At 33.5% G+C, this 17,342-nt stretch overlaps 1 protein-coding gene across 2 annotated transcripts in view; it reads left to right on the forward strand.

The window, feature by feature from the left end:
• Positions 1 to 4,995: 4,995 nt before the first annotated feature.
• The window catches only part of LOC105347503 (calcitonin gene-related peptide type 1 receptor), a 32,357-nt gene continuing 20,010 nt past the window's right edge, over positions 4,996 to 17,342 (forward strand). The window contains exons 1-2 of one of the 2 annotated variants that reach the window (XM_034454785.2): positions 4,996 to 5,414; positions 16,873 to 17,187. The gene's annotated coding sequence lies outside the window, so the exon portion shown is untranslated. The remainder of the gene's footprint in view (positions 5,415 to 16,872; positions 17,188 to 17,342) is intronic. The other variant, XM_034454784.2, reaches the window with a different exon arrangement.

Consider the following 17,342-nt stretch of genomic DNA (forward strand, 5'->3'; position numbering starts at 1 on the left):
TTCGTAAGTTGAATCATACAAGTACTAATAGTACATATAGGTCATAGTACAAGCACTGAAGCGCTAAAAGACCCGCACACCATTTTTTTGTTTTAAAAAGATATATGTTAAAGAATATATTTTTAAATAAAATGAGTACGAATATAAAAAAAAAAACAAACTTCAATTCATGGTTTGGCCAATTTAGAAGTAACGTATACACAACAGAAAGAATTAACTTTTATAGGAAATAATCCACTCCAATTTCAAATGATTTTAAAAAAAAATATTATTTTCAAAAAGTGTATGTCTTTTTAATTAAACAAGTGTCATTCTATTTGAATTCATTGCGACTCCCCCCCCCCCCCTTCCAAAAAAATAAAGGCCACCAAAAAATACCCCCCCCCCCCAAAAAAAAAAACCAAAAAAACCCAAACAACTGAAATGGTATAAATGTAGGCAGTGCTTGTTGCATAAAGCTGTTGAAATTATTGAGTTTTTGTTATTATGTTTTTAAATTAATCAAATCAAATTTAAATGTACATATATATCGGTATGCCCAAGTGAACAAAAAACTCCATTCATCCATGCAAACAATGCAGCCACTGTATCTAAGGCATTCGCCTGTTGTCTCATTTTATAACTAGAGTTGTCTATCGTACATTACGGGGGCTCACTTTATTTTGATTAAACCGGAACCTGGTAATTTGCTAGAATATCTTTCAATAATTCATAAACAGTTTTTAAGTACATGTGTTTCTTAGAAAAGATTTTTGACTCAGATTTAACAAAGTAGGAACAAAAGATACATTGCATATTATTTTTTTAATTAATATCATCAATTAGTTAACAGGTTTTAATTCTAAAATATCATTAAATAATTATCAACAAGCATTAAGCTTAAATTATTTTGTTTTTTGTTTTTTTTTTCAATCAGAACATAAAACCACTAAAACTGCTTTAAAAAAATAAAACTTCACCTTTTATCCATTTTTCTTCAGCATTTAAAGTTCACAAAAAAGAGAAATTTATATTTTATATTACTACTGTTGCAAAATAAGTGAGCACTGGCTCATTCCGACACGATTGTGTGATAAATACGTGTACGTGTACATAACAAGGGCGTAATACTGTAATTTTGTCTTTCATTTTTTTTTATTCATTGAACTTAAATAGATTATCATGGTAAGTAATTACTCGTGAGAACTCGCCAAGACACGGAGGAGCTTTTAACCTTTAAGAAATTAAACGAACACATAAAAAACGGGTTTAATGGCGTTAGTCGAAGATATAACAGGTGTCGGCCTGGTTGAAAAAGGATCACGAAAACGAGGGCGTTTGAACTTCAAGATTTTGTTTCTTTTTTAACATGCAGTTTCTTTCTATTTTCAAATTCTCTTACGAACAAAAAAAAAAACCCCATCATCCAGTGCGTCAATGTCTCAAGAGGTCTGTCCGCCTTTCGAGAACTCCGTAGATTTATGACAAAGCTTTGCTTTACTTTTCTTTTCTGTCGTTCTTCCTGCAAAGCAAGTTGTCATTTTCCCCACGTAATCAATTGATAAAACGTGATGCATGATTCTCTCTTGATCGAGGAAGAAGTTAACCAATTAAGACCAAAAAACAAAACAAATCGTGATGACCCTGAATGTTAATGATTTTTCAACTATATTAAAGTTATGGATTGTCATGTTGTAAATTTTGAATTTACTGGGTGGGTGTAACTTATACAAAATTTACAACATGATAAAGTTGGCATGTTGTAAATTTTGAATTTACCGGATGTGTGTAGATACAAATTTTACAAAATGACAACTGATGTCATGTTGTAAACTTTGCATTTATACCCAACCAGTAAATTCAAAATTTACGACGTTATAGAATGAACACAAACTTTTAACGTGCCCATTTTTAAATTGATGATTTAGCTACCCGAGAGGTATAATATTTACCTCGTCTTCGGCTCGGTGAATATTGCACTTCTCGGGTAGCTAAATCATCGTTTTGACCTCAAAAACAGCAAAAAATGTATAATACCAACCCAATACACAAATGAATGTGTTTATGAATACAATTCAGAGACAACGCAGATATATCATGATTTTTTTGTTAGATTAAGTACAAATATTTTTAAAAAATATCCTTTTGAAAGTAAAAAAGAAAATGTATTTTATATACCATTATTTTTAAAATTAAGTTAGTTTTACAAACTATCTCCATCTAACAGAAGAAAGATAACATATTTATTTTGAAAATGTCGTTATAGCATTAATGTACCAATTGGTGAAACTGAGAAAACAATAAAATTAAAAAAACGTGCATAATGCACTTTTTTTCTCTCTTTTTACCATCTTTGTTCTGCTAGGTTCCACAAAATATATGTTTCAAAAAGTGTTGTTCAAAACACATTCTTCTGAATTGGGCATGCCGTTTTAACGACGTAAACATGGTTATATCCAAAAACAAATAAGAATTCTTACAAAGACAGAGATGTTACCGTAGACCTTGATATTAATGTACAGACAATCTAAAATTTCATTTGTGATCACAATGGGATTTCATCCACTCCAAAATTATACAATGGAATGTGCGGTATGGAATATCAATATCAACAAAAATTATTTTGTGAAAAATCTATTTTGCAAAATTTACACAATGCTAGCTCTTTTTAACGTCATTTTAATTCAGAGTTTCGTAGTGTTTGGTAGATTCCGTTGATATACAATGTATTCTCTGCATCGTAAATTAAATACTATCTTATTAAATTTGGCAAAAATTACCAACAAAAACGGTTTCATTTCCAAAAATCCGACGTATCATATCGAGTTTTCAAAACTGATTTATTCAGGCGTATCAAACACTTAAAAAAAGCAAGAAAGCATAATCAACGACGGAAGAATAATACATATACATGAATTTCTTAACGTTTTTGATTTTACGACATTACGGAAATCTTTATTCTATTATTAGTAGTAGTTTCGTCACGCACGAGTGACTCGGCGCGTAGTATAAATAGTTTTTCATGTGTGATTTTGGTCATTGCCACGTTCGTTACAAGATTGTTAGTAGTTGATAGTAACCCTCCCTGCCCGCACTGTACACTGTATTGCACAATTTACATGTTTGTCTATATGGTATGCGAATATATATACGTTTTGTGTCAAATTGTCATTAAATGCGATCTTGTAACGAACGCACCTAACCTATTTCTTTTTGTTGTTGTTTTTTAAATTAGACAAGAAAAGATTTATTTTTGGAGGAGTGAAACGAGGGAGAAAATAAATGTACCTAATACTATCACAGGGATATATGCTGTCGATAATAAAAAAAAATACGATAGAAGATCGCGCTTTAAGGGTTCTCCAAACCTTAGGAAAAAGTATCTCATCATATAAGCAGAAACTTTTATATTTCTTAGAGATGGAATTCTAAAATGCGTTTGACTTGAAAATGACAGAAAAAAGTTTGGTCTATGAGAAAAAATCAACTTCTGAAAATTTATCGCTAATCAGAAAAAACAATAACCCCTTGCAGTATTCGATCCGGAACCTGTGGGTCAGCAGACCAAGGCTGCTCCCATTGCGCCACATAAAAAGAGATCCATTGTGACAATAGGTGTACAAACACTTTTCACAATGTGTTGAAATCGCCATGCTGTGATGTCCTGTCGAAGAAAGTAAACGTCACAAGGTATCGAGGACCCTTAAAATAGACGAGTGATTTTTTTTTGACGATTTTGCACCGTTTCCCTGACACAATTTTGTTTTTGTTAGAATACTGATTAGGCGTCAAGACATAAAAAAAGAGCTTAGATGCCAAGGGACAACACTCTAGCTCTTCCGCACGCCTGTTGTTCTGACGTTTACGCTGGTGCTTTGTTTGTGCCGTTGTCACTTTTCATGAAATAAAAAAACATTGTAAGCCTATACTAAGAGGGTTCGATGGCCGTGGCCATTTATTGACCTTGTCGATCTCTTTTAGAAGAAGAGCTCTCTATATGAAAATATAGTAAAATAACCAATTCAATATTTATAGATTTTTTGCCTTCTAAGTAAAAAAACGTAGAAAAACAATTCATATCTGAAAGTTTTTTTTGTAAATCTGATGGTTAATTTGTTGACTTTAGAGTCTCCTTAATCTTTCACTCGAGCTAGTTACATTAAAATTTTTCCATACTTACCGAAAATATTGATAACAGATATTTCAAAATTGAAATTCTTAGCAATCCATCGGGTTACATTTGTCTTGTTTTTCTGTATGTTTGTTTGTTTTTTGGCGTTGGTCCACGATCTTTTTGATAACCCTTTCCGTTTAATGGGACAAGCTGGTGTTTCGTTTATAGTTTTGTATGCAAACTTATAATGTGATTATGTAATTACTATGTAAACATTTGACAAGCATGTGGGCAGCTTTTTATTAGTCTTTCAATGTACTACTCTGATTTATTTTCTTTTTCTGAAAGTGGAAAATAACTTCTGCTTAAAAGCATTCTTGAACTATGTTTTTTTCTGATTTTAAGGCTTACTTCAAAATATAGCTAATTTGCGGGAGGAAAAAAAAAGTTAAAAACCAACAGAGAACTCTCTCTCTCTCTCTCTCTCTCTCTCTCTCTCTCTCTCTCTCTCTCTCTCTCTCTCTCTCTCTCTCTCTCTCTCTTTTCACCTCTCTTTTCCTTTCTCTCTCCTCACAAATGCTTGAAATATTTGCTCCTAAAATTACACAAGAAAACAGACTAAGACGAAACAAAAAAGAAAGCAAAAGAATTATTTACAGACTACCGCGAAAAAACCACGCCAAGTGAAAAACATGTATACATAGAAAGATCTTATTAAGAATTGATGGTTCCCAGGGATTTTAATATGTGATGTGGGTTGGCTTTAATATATATATATTTTGTCGGTAAATAAGTAAATACTGATAACACTACTCAAAAGTAAAACGGGAACCTGCTAAGTCAATATTTATTTAGTGGAATTTCTACCGACACGGTCATTATAATTGCAAGTCTGTCCCTTATCAGTCAAATAAATCATGAAGCAGAGGAAATATAAATGACCAAAAAATGTCGCCGACTTAATCGGAATTTGAAAAACATTTAACACAGATCCGAAGAGTAAATTTTGGCTGGCGGGAGAACAGTCCTTGGGGAAAAGCGTTTTACTTATTATAAGCCTCCACCCTTACTTGATAAAAGAAGGGGAACCGGGATTGAGAGAAAAGGAAAGAGAGAAAGGGCGTTATATCGATTGATCGATAAGACAGAAGAAAAGTTTTCACTGCTGTTAGACCGACAGTTAATTCTAGTCGCTGATTTTAAAACGCCGGGGGTTGCTTTAATGTGCAAAGATTTCCTCGTAGTATATATATAGAGTGGTCAGCGGCTAGGACTGAGTGAGAAGGCAAAGAGGAGGACCCGGAAAAGACTTTGCCCACAGGTAAATATAATTTTTGAATTTCAACGTCATTTAAAAAAAAAATACATCATGTATGTACATCTGTCTTAAAACATGTCGGAATTTATTTATCTGAATATAACAATATAATTTTAGTATACCAAAAAAGTCTAAAAAAAGGCTTAAAAATCCATACCGAATACTATTATGGAATGGCAATCAAAGAATAATTTAATTTTACTTTTAATATAAGTAAGAGAAGCAAAAAGATGAATACCCATTTTGTAGTCTTAAATCAAGCGTCAAGCAATTTCATTTTTAATTTTTAATTTTAAAATTCATAATTGGTTTTCAAATGTGTAATATAATACATATACATGTAATTGTGGACAGTAGTTAGATTTCACTTTTGCACACTCGCCCATTTTCTATCTCAAGAGTTCTACCTGAACATTTAAGGAACCGTAATTAACACGAAATCCGATTTGAATATCTACATTATACCCCAGAGATAAGATTTCTAAAGCACACGAAGTCGACGGGTAAGGCTTGTTTGTTGGGAGCTTTTATCTCGACTTTTGACGGGAAATACGGTGTATTAAGGGCTACCAAAATATTTATCAATTACACACTTCAAACGCTGTCATCGTGGCATCTTATGGGGACACCAAATATGTCAGACTGTCACCTGAAGGGCCAACTTGATTTCTTGCGCCAAGCTCTTTGCATAAGAGCCTGATTAAATATGCTTTGTTATCAAGAATCGTCTAAAGATATCATCCGATTCTTGTAAATGATATAAGTTGACATTAAACACTTGTATAGTTTTTACATATATATTCCAAGAGCTTATTTTCAAAATCAGCTGATGCTATATTACAAGTCTAGGATATTAGTTCAACTGCTGGCATTTAACACTCGTAGTACATACATAAATTTTTCAAAAATGTCGTCTTGCATTTTTTTTTTCATTTCTTTAATCGATGAGATTGAATCCACAATTTGATATATTTTCTTCTATTTTAAAATCATAAACTACCTATAGAATTGTTATGCTTCTATGAACAAAAAGTTACAAAGACCAAAAAGTGTAGGTCACGTGACTTTTGCTTGAGGTCCCGTGTGAAGCTGCGATTTTTCCTATGTATCATATCCTCCGGAAATGCAGGCACGTAGCATCGTTTTTGAAAGTGGCGGGGGGGGGGGGGGGGGCGACTCATCCAAAAAACAAGCAAAAAAAAATAAAAACCACTTTAATTTCCAAAATCCTGAAAATCCTAATCCGGGGGGGGGGGGGGGGGGGGAGGGGGGGGGAGGGGGGAGGCGGGGCAACTCCATATTAATTTCATTTTTTCTATGTAAAATTAAGAAAAATCTTTTCTGCGCAATAAAGAAGTGTGGCCAGACCCCCCCCCCCCTGCACCCCTCCCCCTCCCCAATGCTACGTGCCTGTAATGTACAGAATCGGGTCTATGTAAAGAAGTTTGACGTTTCAGGCCATTCTTAATAGTCAGAGCTAAAATCTTCGCCCATATATCAATGTTGTCACTGCAATCATACTGTCCCTTAATCGTTTTGATTCATTTTGTTAAGTATAAGTATGTTATTGTTTATTTATTAAAATTGAAATTTAATTGTTAATGTTACAAGTGCAAAAGTTACACTGAGGTTCAAAATTAAACAACCTGTATGAAAAAAAAGTACGAAAAATAATGTATAATGTTGGTTTGAAATAATGACTATTTGTTTTTATGTATTATATACATACTAGTATAAAGGCACGGATCGATGATTTTCTACGGATGATTGTTTCCAGAGGAGGGTTGGATCAAACGGTAAAGAGAATAAATAAATTTAATGAATTTTAAAAAAGTCCAAAAATTTCAGGGGTCGGTCATCTCGACCCCAGTCAAATCAAGTCGATGCAGGTTAATAAACGGTATGACTAACAATATGAAAGGCAGTTCCTAACACCTGTTTTACCTGCTTTGTCAAGCTGTTTGACAGTTATACCCTTCGATTGCAAGGTGTAACATTCCCCTGTGCACTCATATAAAGAACTTTTTTGCTGTGATATCGATTTTTACTAAAGAAATCTAAATCAAAACCTCAGGTTTGATTTTTTTCCCCAAGCTAGGGTGTCCCAAAAGCGCCTTGATGATAGCCAAACATGGTTCGGAAAAATATTTTAATTTCCCCGAGAAAATATTTAATATAACTAAATATACAAGTGGACGGAGGTGGGAAATATACACAACGCGCGCGGTCATAATTTATCGTTGTTAATATTAAGGAGGCTTTATACAGATGTTCCGGATTAAACTTTCCACAGTAACTGGAAATTTACGAGCACCATGTAACCGTTTGCTTCAATGGGATATAAAGCATATTGTAAATCTCTCCAGAGCAAACAATTGAAAAGGGTTGATCCAAAACTTTGATTAAATACGTCCCAAATCAATTTGTCCTCACTCAAATATTTAAAGTATGTTTAATACTTTTAATTTTGTTACGCTGTTTTTGAATGGTCGGAGAGTGCTTTCCGCACGGGCTGTGAAAAATATGAAAATTTGGTCATTGAAATGGGGCTTTATGGTAATAATATAAAAAGATATCTTATCAAACTGGCGGATCATTGTGGACATTGTGTGTAGTGTTAAGACCTTTCATTAATTCAAAAACAGTCAATATTAACCCCCCCGTAAAGACGAGTAGCTTTGATGGCGAAGTAATGTAATGAACTGTTGCTTAGATGCCCCCCCCCCCAAGTTTTTGTTTTTTCCCTATAATGCGAACCTCTCGCCACTTCAAGAGTGTGTGTGTTTTCTACTCGAAAGCACTTTCCCTTCCGCATTTTCTCTGGATCCATTGCGGGAAATCTGTTCTCGGGGATTACAAAGGCTAAAAATTTTCATTAAACCTCGAGATAGCTTTTAATGGGCAGAAACATGCATTGTGCTTCGATAGCTGATATCGCAGGACTCATTCAGACTGGTGTCAGATCGATTTCTCGAGTGGACAATTCCTGTGGTCAGAAAGAGTAAAAAAAAACCCATCCTGATAGTGTCTTTCTGAGTGCAGATTAAGAAGAAAACGCGACCATGAAACACATGCTCTTTAATTGTCATCACTTTTCAATAAAGATTAATCTGACCTTGACCAATGACGATAACCTTGACCTTAAACTGTTACACATTGCTGTCTCGCTGGTTTTCAATTTATCTGTTTAATTTAAAACTAATATATGTTTTTATTTTTAAGCGCAAAGGATACAAAGTCGAAAATCGAAATCATCCTCGTTTAGTCTCTCTCTCTCTCTCTCTCTCTCTCTCTCTCTCTCTCTCTCTGATCCGACCACTAGCATACGTAACTCGTTACACGATTGTATATAAATGTAATAAATAAATAACAGCTAATCAGCAAATTTTAATCCTGTTTGTGGAATAGGCGTCCCAAGTAAATAGTATTTAAGTCGTAAGTGAAGAGATAATTGGTGGTACATACCAAAATCAATAACTGAAGAAATGTGAAGTCGGGGCCTCATATTCAAATTCAATTTCCTGAATAATGATGCTGACCTTTCCTCCTTGAATTCTATCAATTACTCCTCAAATTTCTGTAATTTTATTTTTAAAAAAATCCTATAAACTACTGTTTAAGATTTCACCAATTTGATTTTATAAATGTGCACGAGGTATGTTGACAAATATTTATCTTTTTCTTGATAATCTTGAATTTTTTTAACAATAGACCATTGTTCATGTAAAAAAAATACTTTTTCGCTGAAAAAAGATTGTGCCATGTCCAATACATAACCTAAATAAATTATACATGTATATCCTACAATGCAATAATAATATCTATCATGCCGAGATATCTTAGCTTGAATTGTATATTGTATGACTACGGCAAATTGCTTCTTTCTTCATATGATACTTTTATACATGGGGTTTCTGTCGTTTGTGTTCGATGAGTAACACATTTCTGAATTCAATTTCCCTTATTTTATCAAACAAAAACTCATTCTTTTAGGTATACAATCTCAAAAATAAGAAAAAAATCTTGCAAGTTTTACACATTGAAGAAAAAAAAAGAACAAACCGGAATTCGTTGCATGTCATCCAATTTCTAACCTATATAAACACTGAATGCGAAGAACTAGAGGGAAAAGGAAGAATGCCCACGGCATCATCGAATGACCGTATGTTTTAATTTGTAAAAAAAGAAGTATCCGATATTATTCTCGAACACCGGGAGGAAAATCTCTAGGGTGAAATAGCGGTCATTTCTGTACAAGGTTTTAATAAGATATAGGAGTCAATTATTTCTTGTAATGTCCTTTTTTCTTAGAGTCCATTATATTCATCTGAATTGTGTTGCGAGGCTTGTTTCAATGAAGATAGTAAGTTGACGCGTATGAATACAAAGCGGCACGAACCGCTGCGCTATGTTGACTATATAGTCTGTCCCAAGTTATTGTTTACGTCACATTAAAACTTTTTGAATAAAACTACATATACCTGTGAAAGAAGTACAATTAAAATTGATGAAAGGAAAAATATCCAAGATCTCTTTAATAAAACATTATAATTTTGCACTTTGAAAAATTCGCATGTACGAAAACTAATTTCCTACGGAGAATAATGATTGGCGAACGTTGATATCGTTTCTCCACTCGGAAGTCACTCTGAATACCTCGCACAATTTTTCAACGTAATCATCCAGGTACGAGTAATTAAGCAAAAAGTAAAATTGAGAAGATCCTTGGACAAAGCATACTATTTTACCAATCTTTACTCGAAAAAATAATTCTTTGCAGTAAGATGCTATGGTCTCAAAATAATTCATCTGCTAATGTCAGACTTTAACGAAGGGGCCTCGACACCCTTAACCTTTTTATGATATTGCGATTTCAACTCATTGTTAAACTGTTTACATCGCCAAACTTTAATGTCTTTCTCTAAAGCGCAATGGACAAAACGGTGATAACATACCAAGTTAACCTACAGGTCCAAAATTCGAATACAGAAGGGAGTTTAGATATTAGGAATAGTGCCCCCCCCCCCACCAAAAATAATACAGCATTCTTTGTCATTTTTAAGTCCAACGCTTGCTAAAAATCAATATCTCTAATAAATACTTTTATCGAAACTTGAAGATTGAGCTTTCATGCAAAACTTTTATCCAAAGGTGTGGAGGAACCATTATTTAAAAAAAAAACCCAAATTTTGACTTGGTCATGTGAAATGTCGTACGTACTATGAATGTGTAAGAAGCACTAAAACACAAAAACACTCGATATCTTAGATGTCGGATTTGAAAGATTCACGGTTAAAACTTGAGATTAAAAAAGGACGATTAATACATTTTCTAAATGGTAAACAGAGAATTTGGAGTTCTCTGAAGATTGCGCAACAGCTGTTGATTGAACAGTGTTCAATCGCATACCTAATCCATCTTAGCTTCACTATTTTGATTAATTTAAAGACTGATATGATGGCATTATCACAAATAGATATACGTAAAAGTTTCCATTATTTGATAAGACACCATGATAGCTCATCGGTAAGGCGTCGGAGGTGGAAGGGGGGGGGGGGTAAAATTTACAAACCGTTTATTTTAAATGTTTGTGTGTCCGTCCGTCTCTTTGTTAGTATAATTCTTATTTAATGGGCATCACCTTTACACATTAATCTTTTCTTTTTCTTTGAACATTGAAAAATTGCATCTTGTGTTGATTCAACCCAAAGCTCCTACTTTCATTGCGAATGATCAAAAAAAGAAAACAACAACATTGAAATAAATCAGTGTAGAAAATAAATTCTTAGATAATTCCATTGTTTATGATCACCGCGTGCCATGTGTGGAATGCGAAGCGATATATAGCGTTCCGTTTCTGTCCTCTCTGAGCGTGTAAATTGGTTTATAACTCAACCAAATGATGTTTAGCTACGCATTAACATCTGGCCCCACTTCCTGGTATAAGCGAGAGAGGGGAATAAGATATGTGGAAATACGGCGACTGTTAGATACAAATAGAGCCAAGAGGGTGAGATTTATGAATGAGTTGGATATACACATGTAGCGACAACTCATTTTGAGGTCTCGGGTTCTTACGCTGGCATGCTTCAAAAGATATGGAATGAGAATTTCATAAAACGCCCCTGTTATTCGACTATGCATTAGTAAATTTGGTTGCCATTTATTATTCCGTTCCGTTCCATTGAGATGGAATTACACGCTAATTAAAAGTCATTCTTTAAAAAGTGTTGCTTTCTACGAATATTTTTGAGAGAAAATGTTTATATTCCGGTAATAATTTATTATACGAAAGTCCTTCGTAATTTTAAGGAATTCCGTTCAATTCACTTTCATTATTCTAAAATATGTGTGAATATATCTTTTCAATATTAATATTTAAAGTTTAAAGTCAGCTCATATCGAGATAATGCGTTTGATGGGTCGATATAGTCATTGTGATAGCAAGATAAGTAAGTTAAACGTGGATTTTTAGGTGTTTCAAAATTAAAATGAAATCGCGATCGAAGGTGAAACCCAGCATCATCTAAAGCACTATTTTGATTCGACAGATTTAATACATTATATTACTTAAATTCTCAATGAGTAACATAGACATTACGAAACTGATTATGTAACACAAATTTATAATGCAATTTTCAAATTTTTTTTCATGTTTTTTTCTTTTATATGAAAGATATTTCCTTCTGTTTCTACAGCTGTTTTTATGATTTGCCCGTATGGTGCAGTGGTGTGACTTCTCTAAACTTTAGACGTTGGTTCGATTCACGTACGTACTTAAAGTCTAAGATCTATATTGTCAATGCATTGAATCATAAACTTTTTTTCTTCGAAAAGAAAAAGAAAATATCTCTAGTAAATGTTGTGAAAAGTTAGGAAGAGAACAGCTTCAAAACGATATGGCGGAAGAACTAGACAATGCTCGTATTTCATACTGATAATGCATTGCAAACAAAAGTTATGGCATTCTTTGGATTCCACGTATGAAATTCAAATCCAATAAAATTACGCAATATTTGTATGAACGGAAGTCAACAGATGGCCAAGAGTATATCCTAAATCATGGATTTGATTCATCCGGGTTACACAAGCGTGTCAAGGGTTTCCTGAAAAAAAAATAACTTTGTGGGCTGAAAAAGCCTTCCTTCGTTTTGCCAGAATACCACTTAGTTTTTCTATTGCACGTGTATAATGTAGCTATTTATGACTTAAAGGGCAACTTTGTCAAAAAGTTCCGGTTACACAAGAATAAAACATATGAAAGCAATTCAAAAACTCCTTTATATTTATGAAACATCCTCTAGTTTCCATTATCTCAAGAAGGAGGTGAAAGCAACTCGTAATTATTTGTTTCTAATAATAGACACATTTTAAATTTTTCATTGAATTTCAGTTTTTTTGTTTTTTTGTTTGGTATCCTTGGATTCTTTATTTTAAAATATTTATGAAAATGGAAGCAAGCGATATACCATTATTAAAAACCATAGTAATAAGTAATAGTAATAATAGTGTAATATACGTTCTGACAATTTTGATATATCATTTTATCTGTATAATCATCCGACATTTTCATTTTATGAAACCTGATAAAATAGGTTTTGTCTTGACTTATGGACCCCTCCCCCCCAAAAAAAATTAAATAATTTAGAAAAAACCTGACTGGTCCCGCATTCTTCTACTCTGGATAAGATATGGCCTGATTTACAAAGAATAAATCGTTTTTAAGCAAATAAAAATCATAAAAGTACCACTCCAGGTTCGCACTCTTTTGTCATCAAAAGCCAGATCCTACGCTGAATCTCTTATAAATAGAAATTACTGTTGATGATACTTAAATAACCGGGTTCTCTTTTCATGCAGTTTTCCTTAAAAGAAGTATCCAGTTTCCTTTGTCTGGCTTCATGCAAACAAGACTTTTATTTCTTGATTGACAGACAATTTGGATTTATTTGATTAGCGTTGGTCTGGCGAAATCCCTCTGATTCTCAATTGCGAATTTTTTTTTATAAAAAACCCCCAAAATCTACCAATTATTTTAACTGAGTTATTCGACCACTCTATATCGTGCTTGACTCTGATTTGGCTTCGAGAATATCAGCTCCTATCAGAGGTTTCATCCGTCAAATGTGCTCCACGTGAATTTTCAATGTGATCAGTTAAGTTAAAACTTATTTTGAAGGAAAACAATTGATGAACAATATTCAAGTAATACACATTTACATTCATGTGAAAAAGAAGAAATGGACTTGGGCTTTAAATTGGCTCTCTCTTCTTTTTTTGCATAATTGTTTATAATTGCTATTGAATTTTGACATTACCAATGTTTATCTATTATTATTAAGTAAGAAGAAGAAAATATCATGGTTATCACTTTATTCAAACTACACATGCACTGTATCGTACAAGATTGTTTACAGCACTTAAAGCTCTAGGCAAACAAATTTATCTTCGTCAAAGGTTTATACGTCCGGTGCGATATTCAACTGAAATTGTCCATACTTCTGGTATTGAGGAAAAGTCTTGTCGACCTTGGCTATGAAATGTGTGTTTCTACAAGACAAACACATGAAAAGTACTTTATACATGGGTTACATATCAGCACAATTTAAAGCTTTATCCTCATGGATATATAAACACATCGGGTGCGACATCCAAATTTATGTACTTCCGGTAGTGCAGAAAAGAAATGTCGTTTTCGGCTTTGAAATATGTGTTTTAGGAGACAAACACATGTTAAGTAAATTTCTTTTGTAGAATAAATTGGATGAAAAAACTAAAAAGCTCTTACGTAATGCTGAACTAATACATTAGAATGTTGAATCATAGGAAATGACTTCATCAATGGAGTTCTGTATAAACTGAACGCAAAGTTGAATTTTGAAAAAAAAAACACCTGACAAATGTACGTCTTTAAATCATGACATATTCTTTATAACTGTTACAGTTCATCACAGCATAGAGATATGATTCGCTTCTATTTATCTACAATATTGAACATGTCGCTCGATCAAAAAGCAACAGGCTACTGGCCCCGGGGCCATAAAAGTTAGACGAGCCCACGTTTGATTCCAGTCTAACGCGAATTCGCGATTCGCAGATTCGCGAATTTTAACGCGGCAAAGACTTTTGTTTAAGGTAAAATTACTTGATATTCCAAATGGTTTTCTTCTTCTGTTATTATTCGTGCGAAAAATATCTAAGATACTTCTTATGTCATTATAAGGAAAATTGTTCAATTTATTATTTTTTTTTTAAATATTATTTTCATTTTTTATTGATAATTTAAAATTTTTAATATTCAACTTTTAATTAGAAAAAGCATTACGGATTACCTTTCCGATACTAACTTTTATTCAAATTGTAACGATAAAGATACTCAAAGGTCGCGTTTTGATCTTGCACTTACAGATTTTTCGAACTTAGAATGAACCTTAAATGAAAACATGTACAATTGATTATCGTTACCATTATTCCAAAAGTAAATATCTAAACGGAAATCAAACACAGACTGGTTATTAAAATCTCTAATTTGTTATTTTCATATTCGATTGTTGGATAGCTCGAATGTTTGATTAAAATATAGACAAATGTATCATAATCGATTAATGTGTATCGATTATTAGAATTATGAAAACGTGTTTAATAGCATATTGTCAATGTATAATTGTTCATTCAACCGAATTGAACAATGCAGTTTTTGATATCGAGCCGATTTATTCATTGGTCTAACAGCTTAAGTAGAGTTCTAAGCTTTATAAACAGGCGCGGATCCCAAAATTTTTACGTGGACGGTCTGAAGAAGAATTTTGTTGGCCATGGTGGGGGGATGGGGTTCAAAAGCATATTTTAAATTGTTCTACTATGTAAATTTAATAAATCTAAATACCCGAGGGATGGGGAGGGGGGGGGGGGCTTCTGGACCCCTTCTGACTCCAAATGCAAATAAACAAACAAACAATGTGCATTTGACTTGGGAACATTTCATATGGAAGTCATCTTTTTACTATTTAGTGTCTCTATAATTATTTTGTAATCCATTGAAATTTCAATGCTTTGTCAATGACATTAATACTTAACAATAATTAATCAAAAAATTCTATTGAAACATTTGTTTGAATTCAAATGTAACCTAGCTCACAAAATCAAACCTCCCACCCTACCAAACCCCACTACACCAGCCTACCAAAAAAGAAACCAAATTAATAAAAAAGAGATTAATCAAAATCTGAACAAAACGAAAAAAAACAAACAATGTAAGAACGTAAAGGGATCTAAATAGATAGTCAACATCTGATGCTTTTTTTTTTACATTAACGAAGACAAAAGTCAGCCGGGGAAAACTGAATTCAATTTTTCTATAGTCAACTTTCCTTACTTATGTAGCAATATACCTTCATCACCTGCATATGGTGTTTTTGTCTCTCAGTTGATTTGATAGGCAAGGGCATGCTCTTCGTATGAACAGTTTTTAAGGCGAAGCAAGCTACTGACAAACAACTTGATAAAACAGGACTATCAACAGTCTCGCTTGAAGTCATCTTTCCGTAAATTCTATGGTCGAAACAATGACCTTGTCAGCAAATACAATCTTCCACTGGGTCGCATGCTGACTGACGTTTTTCATACTAATTGTTAGACCATAATTAATAACCAAATTGTCTACGGACTTTTCCGATTTTTTTTCCCGATTACGACAAAGAGCACACGGCGGGTGTGACCGGTCAGCAGAGGATGCCCACTCCTCCTACAATATGTAGGCACCTGATCCTACCTCTATCTATTTGGAGGTCCGTGTTGCTCTGCTTTGAATTAGTATTTCGTTTTATGGGTTTTTGAGATGGTTCATGGTCTGTTATTGTCATTTTTTCATTCAATTGAAATTCTAAAAAATGTTAACAAGTTTCCCCCAATCGCAACTTTTCGGGCCTTTCCGGCAAAGCTCGGATAAACACGTGTTTTCCGAACTCTATCGGAAAGGTTCGATAAGTTGCAGTTAGTTTCCAACCCAATACGGTTACGAAAAAAGAAACACAATACACACCAAACAACAAACCAGAGATTAGATAACATCAACAAAGATGAACATTTCTTATTTTTCTTAATCGTTTCAATTATGATGTTTTGACAGCAACATCTGTTGTTCGCACACATGTAGTTAAATTGATAATGTAAGGGCATATGACGTTGACCTGAATATATGAAGAAAGAATGACGAATGGACTTACTTAGACTTGTTGGAGTATCAGCTGTCTATTCATAATAAAACAAACCTATATTCAATTGCTTAGGGATTTCTGCTTCGATTCTTCAAAAGATCAAGCTTCTTCATATCATTTAAGAAATTATTTTTAGTAATGACCCCCTCTCATTTCCAATTTAGAAAAATCATTAACAACAGATGACAAAAGCAACTTTGGGATATCTTATCCTTATTTTTCTTTCATTGTTTTCTTTATTACAGCTCTTTGATCCTCGGCAATGGGATTATAAAGAATAATTATTATCAGAAAAAGAGAAATAGGGGAAAAAATGAAGATGGAACATTTTCCAATAGGACAAGACAGGCAGAAAAATTAAGATACAAAACAGAATCCGAGAAGCGGTTCCGGCATTTTTAATCTATCGGCGGATGTTATCGGCAAATTCGACATTCCAGCTCGTCAGAATGCAATTCCAACGACAACTTTAGAAAGAAAAAAAAAGAATCCCGACCGTACAGATTCCGAGCATTGTTTGAGTCAGAGACATATCGAAGAATATTGGCACGTGTAAGAGGGTACTTTTTTGTGATTACTTTCTTTAATTTAAGGTGTCTAAGAACTTGCGCTCGTCAAAGTGCGACGGTTCGCGAATGTATTTATGCTCTTCACGTCAAGTGCTCTCTCTCTCTCTCTCTCTCGCGGTTTTTTCTTAGCTTGTCATTGTGAATTG

This window comes from Magallana gigas, chromosome 10 (genome assembly GCF_963853765.1).
Source record: "Magallana gigas chromosome 10, xbMagGiga1.1, whole genome shotgun sequence".
Lineage (NCBI taxonomy): Eukaryota > Metazoa > Mollusca > Bivalvia > Ostreida > Ostreidae > Magallana > Magallana gigas.